Source organism: Antechinus flavipes, chromosome 3, assembly GCF_016432865.1.
Source record: "Antechinus flavipes isolate AdamAnt ecotype Samford, QLD, Australia chromosome 3, AdamAnt_v2, whole genome shotgun sequence".
Taxonomy (NCBI): Eukaryota; Metazoa; Chordata; class Mammalia; order Dasyuromorphia; family Dasyuridae; genus Antechinus; species Antechinus flavipes.
In genome coordinates this window covers 361342464-361356120 of record NC_067400.1, presented here as the reverse complement: position 1 = coordinate 361356120, position 13657 = coordinate 361342464, and positions in this window count along the sequence as shown.

The window sequence follows — 13657 nt, the reverse complement described above, 5'->3', positions numbered from 1 at the left end:
TAATCAACCATGATTCCAAAACACCGTTGTTGAGTCCTGCTACCCATATCCTAACAAACCTGATGGATTTGAGGTACAAAATAAGATATATTTAGATGTAACTAATATGGGAATTTGTTTTATTTCACTGCCTATTTGTAACTATGATTTTATCTTTTATTTTTTCAGTTGTCAGGAAAAGGAAACTTTTTTGAAAACAAAAAACCAATTTAAAAGTAACCCTTTACAGTTTGATATAGCACTAAATCTATAAATTAGTTACCATTATATTTATCAGCAAGACCCAATTCATCTCTTTCCAATTATATGTCTTTTCTATAGAGTATTTATAGTTATGATCCTATAAATCCTAAATGCAACATAGATGGATGCCTTACTCCATTCCATCTTCAACAGAATTTCTATTTTTTTTAATCTTAGCTGTTAGTAATATACAGAAAGATTGATGATTTTTGTGTGTTTGTTTTACATCTTTTTACCTTACTGAAGTAATTTCAATTTTTTAATTAAACCTGTTGAGTTTTTTAAACTAAAGTTTCTTAAACTTGTTTTCGACCCTATCTGGGTTATAACTGAACTGGGGAGCGATCACAAAATTGTGGTTTATTATCAGCAAATGTTTTATTTGTATACCTATTTTATATACCTGGGGTCATGTAAAAATTGCTCAAGCAAGAAGGGTTCCTAACTCATATTTCTAAAACTATCAGACAACAGTGGCAATGGATTTCCTTGCTTTATTCTTAAAGCAATGGATCTTCTTGTAAAAGCTTCTAGTGTTTCTCTGTTACAGATAATATCTCTTGTTTTTAGGTGGAGTCCATCATATTAAGGAAAAGCCATTTATGCTTAGAGGGGATTTTATATAAATGAGTGTTATACTTTGCCAAAGTCTTAGAAGGATGGGTAAAATAAGGAATAGGACAGTAAGGGGAAAAAGATAATAAGGTCATAAGTTTAGGGTAAAATAAAAGCTGAGAAGGAATATAGTACATTAAAATAAGAAGGGGCATTCACAAATATAATGTGAATGGAAAAATGGAATTTGGAGGGCAGGCATATGATTGTGATAGAATACTATAGTGCTATAAGAAATGAGTTTAATGCTCTTAGGAAAACATGGAAAGATTTGCTCAAAATATTGAAATGAAATAGCAGAAACAAGAGAATATACAGTAAGAAATGTTTGTTTTTGTTTTTTTTTGGAAGGCAATTGGGATTAAGTGACTTGTCTAGAGTCTCACAGCTAGAAAGTTATGCCCTTAATGTTTTTAGAAAGACTGAGTGAATAAGTCATTTTGAATATTGTAAATACACAAATTAAGAATAAAAGGACACATGAAGATACTCTACATACAGAGAAAGAACTGATAATAGAATTATGTATAGAATAATTTTTACATACCTATACCTATGCGTCTTAATGATAGCTATCTAGTCTATGGCAGGGGAGAAGAAAAATATTTACATGATAATTTTATATATTTAAAAGGAATAACAAATAAATAGATTTGCATTTTCACAATCATCTTTATTAAACTTATGAAAATATTTCATTAAAAAAATTTTTTAAAGCTTTTCCTAATTCAGGATGTAATATGAATTTTATTAATGTCTGTCATGCTTATAGCTTGATATTGAAATGCTTGGTGTAGCACTGTATGGTATAATTAAATACAACTTAAATCATAGTGATGTTCTTTTCAATATGTTGCTTTGGTCTCTGTCAATATCCTATTCAGTCTTTTTGTACTGATAGTTATTAAAGATACTAATCTATGGTTTTTTCTCTCCTCCCCCCCCCATTTGTATATGAAAATCATATTTGTTTTTAGGAGTTTAGCAAGTTTAGAAATTATAACTTTAATTAGTTTATAGGAGTTTCTGTATTTGAAAACAATCTAATATCAGAATTAATTATTCTTTAACTTATAAAATTGTAAATCCATCTGGATCTGGGGTGCCCTATTCAATTTTTTTCTGATGCCAGGTAGAATTATTTAAATTCTTTATATTTATTTTTTGGAGACAAGTACTCATCATTTTAGTTACAATTGAGTAATAATTTCTAACAATTTTTGGTCTTTTTTACTCAAAACTAAAAAATAAAAACTCAAAATATTGTTCATCTCTTTAACTGTATTACAGATTCCTTAATTGTTTTAGCATTACCGTGTAGCCTAGCAGAATGGCTTGTCTATAAGAGCTTATCCATAAATATCCATAAATATTTGGATGATTCTAAATTGACATGACCTATATATTGTATCCTGTATTGATTCTTGGCCCTTCCACTGTCATGATCACAAGACCTTAAAATAATATTATTTTAGAGAGAGAATAGTGCATAAGTCATTTAATCTCTCATTGTCTTCAGACAACTTTATGTAGCTATAAGTTAACAGATAAATTACAAGGAGTTTTCATGCTTAAAAGTTGCCCCCATACCAATGAAATTACAGATCTGGACAAATTATTTAAAACGTTATTTGTAAGGTGATTAATTTACAGACGCACCCTATTTACTGCTCCTCAGATGGATTCTTCACCATAAACTCATCATTGGCAATTATCTTGCAAGATCCAGTCAACCTTGGTACTTGTACCTCATCCTCTGCTCAGTACTCTCTGATTGGAGAGTAAAGCCATGAACTTGATCTCTAAGGAAGATGGTAGAGACTTCTACCCTCATTTTAGACAGATTTACCATCTTCTATGCTTACTTTAGACTGATTTTGACTTCATCATATCCCCAATGCACTTCACTTTTCAGTTTTCTTTTGTAAATGATCTTCCACTGTTAGTTGAGTTACAGGGAACTCACGTTCCTTGAGGGCAAGGACTGTCTGATTTGTATCCTTGTAACAGTAACAGTATCTGGCACACAGTAGGAGCTTAACAAATATCCATTGTGTACTATATGTCATAATGTGAAATTAGAAGATTGAGTGAATAATATAAGTATTCTCTATTCAGAATTGCAAGTGATCATTGACAGAGCAGGATCTAGGAATTAATTTTTCAAATATCACATGAAATGACAGAATTAGTAGGGCAGAGTCAAACTGCTTAGCCATGAAGCTTAATGATTTAGATTTGACATGTCCTTATATAGCATCTGCAGTTCTGTACAACTCCCATAGATTTCAGATTTCTTTCCCTACTTCATTCCATCCCTGGAAGGTTGTGTAGGTTAGAGCTTTTCCTTAAAATACAAGTTCAATGCCTCAAGCTGAAGCCCATTAAAATATGTAGAATCCTTTTTTAATTAATTGAAATGAGATTTAAATGAGTCAGCATATACAGTGTATTTCCCATCTGGCTGTTTTAGGATGAGACATCTGTTTTTCCATTGAATGCTTAGTAAGGATTTGCAATATTAAAATGTTCTTGATCTTCAGTCAACCTATGAAGCTTGGTTTTCTTCCAAACTCCTTAAGCTTTCCCATGTCTGACAATAAGTAATAATAATTCATATGCAATATTGGTCTTTAAAGCACTTTCCTTGAATCAGTCAAATAAGAACCTACTGTGTGCCAAGCATTGTGCTAAGCACTGGAAATACAAAGAGAGGTAATAGGCAGTCCCTGACCTCAAGGAGCTCATAGTCTAATGCAAACAACCCTGTACTTTTTACAGGATGCATTGGAAATAATCAACAATGGGAAGCGACTGGGGTTATAAGAGACTGGGAAAGGCTTCCTGTAGAAGGTAGGGCAGTATCTAGGATATCTAGGAAACCAGAGATGAGAGAATTCTGGGCAATGGAGCACAAACAGTGAAAATGGGCAGAGGAAATGAAACCTTTGAGAAATAGTAAGGAGACCACTGGATTGGAGAGTATATGGATGAGTACAACGTGTAATAAGGTTGGAAAGGTGGAGGAGCCATGTTTTGAAGGGAGTTGAATATCAGACAAGGCTTTGTATCTGTTCCTGGAGTTGATGGAGGCATGAAGTTTATTAAGTGGGGATAGGGATGAGTTAATATAGTCAAATCTGTGTTTTGGAAATGTCATTTTGATGGCTGAGTGGAAGATGGAGCAGAGTACAGAGAGACGAGGCAGGAAGACCACCCTCGAGATCATTATAATGGTTTATTGAGTAGGGAGATGACATCATCAGACCTGTGCCTTAGAAAGACATCCTGTGAGGTTCTGTCAGTTGTAGAATAGTCCCTTCACTGAATTCTTTAACTTCCCTACCCCATTTTTGTTGATGCTTTTGTTTCTTACATCCCGGTTGTTTTCTAATGCACTCTTTCCCTCGTCAACTGAACAACATTTAAGCACAACCTACTCACAAAGCAAGAAATTCTGACAATGGCTCCTCTCCATCCTGTACCAAGGATAGAGGTACATTACATGCCCTCCTCTTCAGAATCAGAATTTTTCTTTTACATTGACCTTGGTTTTCTTCAGAAAGTCTCTCTCAGCTATTGTACTTCAAAACCACAAGGATTATGAACAGTTAGGTGGGGAAGTGGCTAGAGGGCTGGACTTTGAGCCAGGGTCTCATCTTCCTCAGTTCAAACCCAGCCTCAGACACTGGCTGTGTGACCTTGGTCAAGTCACTTTGTCCTGTTTGCCTCAGTTTCTTCATCTGTAAAATGAGCTGCAGAAGGAAATGGCAAAACAACACCATGATGAACACCTAATTTCCCATGTGTGTCAGCTGTCTGTAGCTCCCCAGTGTGACTAAAGTCAGAGATTGTGTCTTGAGTTCCTGTTTCCTGATACCCTAGGCTGTAAGCATCTTTTCTGCAATTACTTTGTGCCGATTTTACATACACCCACACATGCACAAGGTAAATTTCTTGAGAGAAGAAACTGCTCATATTTCTGTTTATATTCCAAAGGCCTAGCTCAGTACCTAGTATGCAATAGGTGCTTAATTAAAGTTTATTGCTCAATTATTTGGTTCCTCAAACTTATCATAGCAATGTACACAGAGTAAGTGATAAAAAATACTGATTAAATATTTGATTATTATCACATTTTCCAGGTGTTCAAGGAAGCCTTTGATAATAAAAAGGGGAAAAAAATTGTAGAATTAAAATTTTCTTATTATATTCATATAGTTACAGGAACATAGTGTCTCTTGGTCGATAGAAGACCAACCTTGAAGTCAAAAAGACCTAAATTCAACTGATTCTGGGACTATTAGTTGTATGACTGGGCAAGTCAAAGCAACTACTTAGTGACCTCAGGTAACTAAATTTTACATTTTAGATTGTACTGGCAGAAGGTGTTTCACACTGGAAATTCCCCATACCACTGAAATCTCTGGCAGGTCCAAATCAACCCTACCCCACCCCAAAACAACAATACACACACAATTTTTTAAAACCATGAAAATACTTTAAAATTTCACTTAATAGTATATCATAATAATGAAGTGTAGTGCATTTGCCTTTGTGAACTGTTAAGTGAAAGACCATTGTATGAATTTTCTTGTAAAAGAAATATATTCCACACATCCAACTTTTTGCAATAACATTGGATCACTTCTGGGTCTGTATCCCAAAAAGATCATAAAAAGGGGGAAAGGATCCACATATACAAAAATATCATAGCAGCTCTTTTGGGGGGCAAAGAATTGGAAATTGAGGGGATGCCTACCAATTGGGGAATGGCTGAAAAGATTGTGGCATATGAATGTAATAGGTTACTTGTGCCATAAGAAATAACCAGCAGGCAGATTTCAGAAAAACCTGGAAAATCTTACGTGAACTAATGCTAAGTGAGCAAAACCAGGAGAACATCATACAAATAATAGCAACATTGTACCATGAACAACTTTGATAGATTTAGCTCTCCTCAGGAATGCAATGATAAAAGACAATTTCAAGACTCAAGATGGAAAATGCTATCCATATCCATAGAAAGAATTATGGGATCTAAAGGCAAATTGAAGTATACTATTTTCACTTTTTTGTTAGTTTTTTTCTTTCTCGTGCTTTTTCCCTTTGTTCTGATTCTTCTTTCACAATATGCTTAATGTAGAAATAGAAATGAACATGATTGTACATGTAATAAAATATAATGTAATTTTGTATCAGATTGTCTTGGAGAAGGGGAAGGAAGAAAAGGAGAGGGGAAAATATAGAACTCAAAATCTTATAGAAGTGAATGAATGTTTAAAAAAATATATTTTTATATGTAATTGGAAAAAATAAACTATGATTAAATGAATAACATTGGATCATAAGTTCATTCCTTGAAGGGAATTTAGAGGTCCTTCCAAATGCCCTCATTTTACAGATGAAGAAAGAGTTCCAGACTGGTAAAGTACCCTGCACAGCTGAGAAACATTTCTATTTCTATTCAATAATTACCAGAGGGAAATCTATCATATATAATTTTTCTAAACTTCTGTTTTGGTCTTTAATTTGTAAGGTTTTTTGGTGGTGGTTTTGTTTGTTTCACAGTTTTATTAAATTGATCTAAGGCTGATAAAGGTAAATTGAGGTCCTCTGTTATTATGATATTGTGATCTATTTTTCCTTGTAATTAATTTAATTTATCTTTCAAGTATTTAAAAGCTATGTTACTTCATACATATGTTAATTTGTTGTCTTTGTTATGTTTCAGCAAAATGTAGTTTTCTTCATATATCTCTTTTAAGTCTATTTTTATTGGTGCCTTGTCTGAAATCATAATTGCTGTGCCTGCTTTTTTGTATTCATCTGAGGTTATAACAGATTTTGCTAGCTTTTTATGAGTCTCTGTTTCAAATGTGTTTCTGGTTTTTAAAAAAGATGTTTTTGGATTTTATTTGCTAAGACATCCTGCTAACATCTTCCATTTTATGGATCAATTCATTCTGTTACCAATAATAGTTATGATAGTTAATTGCTTATTTCCTTCCATTCTATTCTCATACTTTTTCTTTTCTCTATTCCACATTTGACCAATTTAGATGAATGTGCAGTTCAAGTGACGCCAGCTTTCCCCACTTCTTCTGTGTTTGGATATGATTCTACTTTCACAACCTGATTATGTGTCTTAAAACATTCCTCCAACTTTTTTCCTAATATATCTTCCCTCTGTCTCTGCCCTTTCCCCCTCTCCCTTCCCTCACCTTCCCTTTTTCTTACATCTTCAAAACATAACAAAACTATATATAGGTCTTCTGTCTCAGTTGACTACCTCCATGACTCCATGTGACATTAGTATTCTAAAAGCTCCCCTCCACCATCCATTAGAATGTAAATATGTTTTGGACATAAAAACCTCACAAATAGAAGTAGAAAAGAGAAATATTGTATATATTCTTTACTGATCACAATGCAATAACATTACATTAAAGGATCATTGAAAAATATTTTAAAAATCAACTGAAACTGGAAAACAATCCTAAAGAAATATTGATTCAAAAAACAAAAACAGTGGGTAATTAAATTAAAGGTAATTTCAAAGATAAATTCACCAAATTCCCAAATGTTGAGGTGCAGTCAAGGAAGTCCTTAGGTGAAGGAAAAAAGATCAATGAATTGGGAATGCCACTAAAAATATTAGAACTCCAACAAAGGAGAAAACTCCAATTAAACGCCAAAATAGAAATCTTGAACATTAAAAAAAACAAACAAAATAAATTCCCAACATTAAATTAATAAATAAAACTATGAGTTAATTCTTTGAAAAAACTAATAACATAGATAAACCATTAGTTAAGTTGATTAAACAGAAAAAATCAGATTACCAGTTTCAAAAATGAAATGAAAATTTACAATGAAGATTATTTAAAAACTATTTTGTGCAATTATATGTCGACAAAATCAACAATTCCTATAAAATAAATGAATATTTACAAAAATATAAAATGATCAAATTAACAGAACAAGAAATAGAGAATTAAATAATTCCATTTCAAAGTAAAATTGAAAAGGTCACAAATTAACTTCTAAAGTAAAAAAAATCAATTATGCAACCATATTTATATATTACCTGTAAATGTAAATTTAAGCACATTTATGTTGTATATAACACATATATATAAATATATTTATATATTATATAGTAATTTATTAAATGTTAAATGCTATGAATTCAATAAACATTAAATATTATGTGGCAGTACTAAGTACTGGGGATTTTTTTAAAAAGGAAAAAAATAATTTCTACCTCTCTGTCCTCAAAGACCTTACAGTCGAATGGGGGAAATGACATGAAAATAAATATCTACAAAATGAACAATATATAGGATAAATAGGAAATAATTAAAAGAAGGAAGTCACTAGAGTTAAGAGAGGTTGAGCAAGACTTCCTGTAGAAAATGGGGTTTTATTTGGGATATAAGGTCCAGAAAAGGTCAGTAGTCAAAGCTGAGAAGAAAAGGCATTCCAGGCAAGGCAGGCACACAGAGAAGATAACCAGAGTTGAGAAATGGAATATCTTATTAGAAAGCTAGCTTTGGCAATAAGAATTGAGAAAGAGATTAAAGGAATAAGAATAGGCAATGAGGAAACCAAATTATCGCTCTTTGCTGATGATATGATGATATACTTAGAAAACCCCAGAGATTCTACTAAAAAGTTATTAGAAACAATCCACACCTTTAGCAAAGTTGCAGGATACAAAATAAACCCACATAAGTCATCAGCATTCTTACATATCACTAACAAAACCCAACAGTTAGAGTTACAAAAAGAAATTCCATTTAAAGTAACTACTGATTGTATAAAATATTTAGGAATCTATCTGCCAAGGGAAAATCAGAAACTTTATGAGCAAAACTACAAAACACTTTCCACACAAATTAAGTCTGATCTAACCAACTGGAAAAATATTAAATGCTCTTGGATTGGGCGAGCAAATATAATAAAGATGACAATACTACCTAAACTAATCTATTTATTTAACGCTATACCAATCAGACTCCCAAAAAACTACTTTGATGACCTAGAAAAAATAACAACAAAGTTCATATAGAAAAACAAAAGGTCAAGAATTTCAAGGGAATTAATGAAAAAAAAAAAAATGAAACAAAGGTGGCCTAGCTGTACCAGATCTAAAATTATATTATAAAGCAGCAGTTACTAAAACCATCTGGTAGTGGCTAAGAAATAGACTAGATGATCAATGGAATAGGTTAGGTTCAAAGGACAAAACAGCCAATAAATTTAATAATCTAATGTTTGACAAACCCAAAAACTGTGATAAGAATGCATTATTTGACAAAAATTGCTGGGAAAATTGGAAATTAGTATGGCAGAAACTAGGCATTAACCCACACTTAACACTGAACACCAAGATAAGGTCAAAAATGGGTTCATGACCTAGGCATAAAGAATGAGATTATAAATAAATTGGAAGAGCATAGGATAGTTTACCTCTCAGACCTGTGGAAGAGGGAGGAATTTATGACCAAAGAAGAACTAGAGATCACTATTGACCACAAAATAGAAAATTTTGATTATATGAAATTGAAAAGTTTTTGTACAAACAAAACAAATGCAGACAAGATTAGAAGGGAAACAATAAACTGGGAAAACATTTTTACAATCAAAGGTTCAGATAAAGGCCTCATTTCCAAAATATATAGAGAATTGACTCTAATTTATAAGAAATCAAACCATTCTCCAATTGATAAATGGTCAAAGAATATGAACAGACAATTCTCAGATGAAGAAAATGAAATTATTTATAGACATATGAAAATATGCTCCAAATCATTATTAATCAGAGAAATGCAAATTAAGACAACTCTGAGATACCACTACACACCTGTCAGATTGGCTAGAATGACAGGGAAAGATAATGTGGAATGTTGGAGGGGATGTGGGAAAACAGGGACACTGATACATTGTTGGTGGAATTGTGAACACATCCAGACATTCTGAAGAGCAATTTGGAACTATGCTCAAAAAGTTATCAAACTGTGCATACCCTTTGATCCATCAGTGTTTCTACAGGGCTTATACCCCAAAGAGATACTAAAGAAAGGAAAGGGACCTGTATGTGCCAAAATGTTTGTAGCAGCCCTGTTTGTAGTGGCCAGAAACTGGAAACTGAGTGGATGCCCATCAATTGGAGAATGGCTGAATAAATTATGGTATATGAATGTTATGGAATATTATTGTTCTGTAAGGAATGACCAGCAGGATGAATACAGCGAGGATTGGTGAGACTTACATGAACTGATGCTAAGTGAAATGAGCAGAACCAGGAGATCATTATATACTTCAACAACAATACTGTATGAGGATGTATTCTGATGGAAGTGGATCTCTTCGATAAAGAGAGCTAATTCAGTGTCAATTGATCAAAGATGGACAGAAGCAGCTACACCCAAAGAAAGAACACTGGGAAATGAATGTAAACTGCTTGCATTTTTGTTTTTCTTCCCAGGTTATTTATACCTTCTGAATCCAATTCTCCCTGTGCAACAAGAAAACTGTTCGGTTCTGCACAAATATATTGTATATAAGATATACTGTAACCTATTTAACATGTATAGAACTGCTTCCATCTGGGGGAGGAGGTGGAGGGAGGGAAGGGAAAAATCGGAACAGAAGTGAGTGCAAGGGATAATGCTGTAAAAAATTACCCTGGCATGGGTTCTGTCAATAAAAAGTTATTAAAAAATAAAAATAAATAAATTTTAAAAAGAGAGAGAGAGAGAGAGAGAGAGAGAGAGAAATGGAGTATCTTGTTTGTGGGACTGCCAGGAGACAGTGTCAGTAAATTGAAGAGAACATCAGGAAAGACTGAAGGAGCCTAGGTTATGAATGCCAAACAGAACATTTTATATTTGATCCTGGAGTAACAGGAAGCCACTGGAGTTTATTGAAGGTGGTGGGAGGAAGGATGAAATGTTTGGACTTGTGTTTTAGGAAAATCACTTTAGTGAATGGATTGGAGTGGGAAGAGACTTGGGTGAGGAAGACCTACCAGGACACTACTGAATTATTCAAGAATGAGATGATAAGGGTCTGAGGATAAATATCAGAGGAGAGAAGGAGACATATTTAAGAAATGTTGCAAAGGTGAAAGAAGAGGTGAAAACTGGTCAGATAAGTAGGGAAAGAGGCTTCTTGAAAAGTTAGGGAGAAGGAAGTATCAAGGAGAGAGTGACCAACAGCATCAAAGGATGCACTAGAGAATGAGATTTGAGGAAAAGGTCATTGGTAAATAAAGAGCACTTTTGGTGAATGATTAAGTTGGAAGCCAGATTGTAAAAAGTTAAGAAGAGAGTGAGAGGGGAGAAAGTGGAGACACTCTTCTGTTTCAAGAAGTTTACTTACAAAAGGTAAAAGAGAAATAAGGGACTACAAGATCAAGTAAGGGTTTTTCAGGGCAGGAGAGATATGATTCTACTTATATAACCTGATTATGTGTCTTAAAACATTCCTCTAACTTTTTTCCTAATATATCTTCTCTCTGTCTCTGCCCTCCCCTTCCCTTTTTCTTACATCTTCAAAACATAACAAAACTATATATAGGTCTTCTCTCTCAATTGACTACCTCCATGACTCCATGTGACATTAGGATTCTAAAAGCTCCCCCCACACACACCATTCATTAGAATATAAATATGTTTTTGGACATAAAACCTCCCAAAGAGGGAGAGACAAGGACATATTTGTAGGCAATAGAAAACTAGCATAGAAAGGAAGAAATTGGAAATAAGTGAGATAATAGGGAATGACAAAAATGGCAGTCTGTTAGAGGAGATAGGATGAAATAAAATCCTTTGAACAAATAACAGAGTAAGGAGTAAGCCCACTTCATCATGTGAAATGGGTGAAGCAAGGGAAAATAGCAGAAGCCAGAATGATAGATTAGGAAAAAGAGAGAAGAGGGAGTTCAAAGCAAATGGCCTTAAATTGTGTGTGTGTGTAAATATGAGCAGGATTCTCAGCTAAGAGAGTCGGGGGCAAGGAACCAAGAAAGGTGTGAGGAGAATTAAAAAGGTTTGAAAGAGCTCCCTACTGTGAAGAGTGGAATAGCAGATTCAGCCAGAATGGTTACATGATTTTCTTCACCTTCTTTCAGAAGTTTGCGTACAGAACCAAAGGCAAAAAAAAAAAAGTGATCCAAGACCGAGGCTTAGCTGAGTATAACTGATGAAAAAAGGGGACTTAGAGATTCAAGACAGGAGGACAACATACAGTACACCAGAGTCAAGATGAACAAAACAGGAGAGAGTCACCAACTCAGGGGAGATGGCCTGGGAAAAAAATGAGGGGTCATGATGAGGATGAAGAGTAGGGTTATATAAGAAAAGGCAGAGAGAGAAAGAAAAATGTCAATAGAGTATGACTGAATAAGGGAATTTCAGAATTCTTGAACAGATAGAGTACATTTGTGGGTAAAGAAAAGATCAAGGATATAATCATCCAGAAGCAGAGGAATTCACAAATTAATTCTATTAAACATCCAAAAAACAATTAGTTTCAGACAGGTAAAGTGATTTACCCATATTGACAAAGCTAGGTTCTGAACACCTTTACTGTATCATCTCCACATTCAGCTCTTTCCACTGCACTGACCTTTGATTCCAAAATTTTCTTATGAGGGAGTTGGGAGAAGCTCTACATTATTGATCCTATGAACATTAACCTCATGAAATTGTAGAACCTCACTTCACCATTTGTCTAATCGCTCATTTATAGCATTATTTCTCTGAAAATAACTGAGCGTTTCTCATAATATGTTTTCATAGAATCAAATCAACAGTTCTGAGTAAGATGTGACAATAGCCCTCTGGGCTAAAAGCGGTAACTAAAAGCACACCCAGCCAAATTCATTGCTTTCTCCTATTTCTACAAACACATTTTTGCTTAATTAAACTAAGCTACCTAACCAAAGAATTACAAACAATGGGAACCTATGGATTGAGGAATGTCTAAACAAAATTGTGACATCTGAAAATAATAGAATATTCTTACATTATAAAAAACTGAATATGAGTAATTCATAGAAAATTAGGAAAATGTATATAAACTGATGAAAATGAAATAAACAGAACCAGGAGAACTATCTATACAATGACTACAACAATGTAAATATTAAGAATAAAAATGAAACTTACTACTCTATAATTATGATACCCAATGCTGGCCACAGAAAAAAGAAAAAGAAATGTACCATTGTCCTTTTAGGGGAAGAATATAAGTGTCTTGAGGGGGACGGGGGGGGGGGGGGTGCGGGGTGGAGGGGGAGAATTACAAGTGTAGAATAATGCTGCTTCTTTTGTCAGACATGATATTTCAATGATTTTACTTAATTGTTTTTCTTTTATTTTAAGGAAAGCTCATTGCATAAAAGGGCAGAAGTGACCATGATACAACAAACAAAAGACATCAATAAGACTTTATATAAATAAATAAAATGAGCTATTTCATCTGTAATAGCTACTCATAAAGTTGATCTTTTTGCTGCTACTGTTTCTTAGGAGTTTGTGTATTAAAATGCTAAAAGCCATGTGCATTTTTCATGTCCTTAGAAAGTTGATTATAGTTTTTAGAAAACTCTCTCTGGAAATAAAACACTATTTGAAGAGATCTCTCACTACTTGCCATTAAGACAAATAAATTATAAACATTGCTACTTATCCAAGTTTCAAAATAATCACTTATTTTCTTAATTCAAAGCAATTTGACATGGAATTAAGCAAATTCAGTGACTACCCTTTCTTTAGCAGTTAACCAA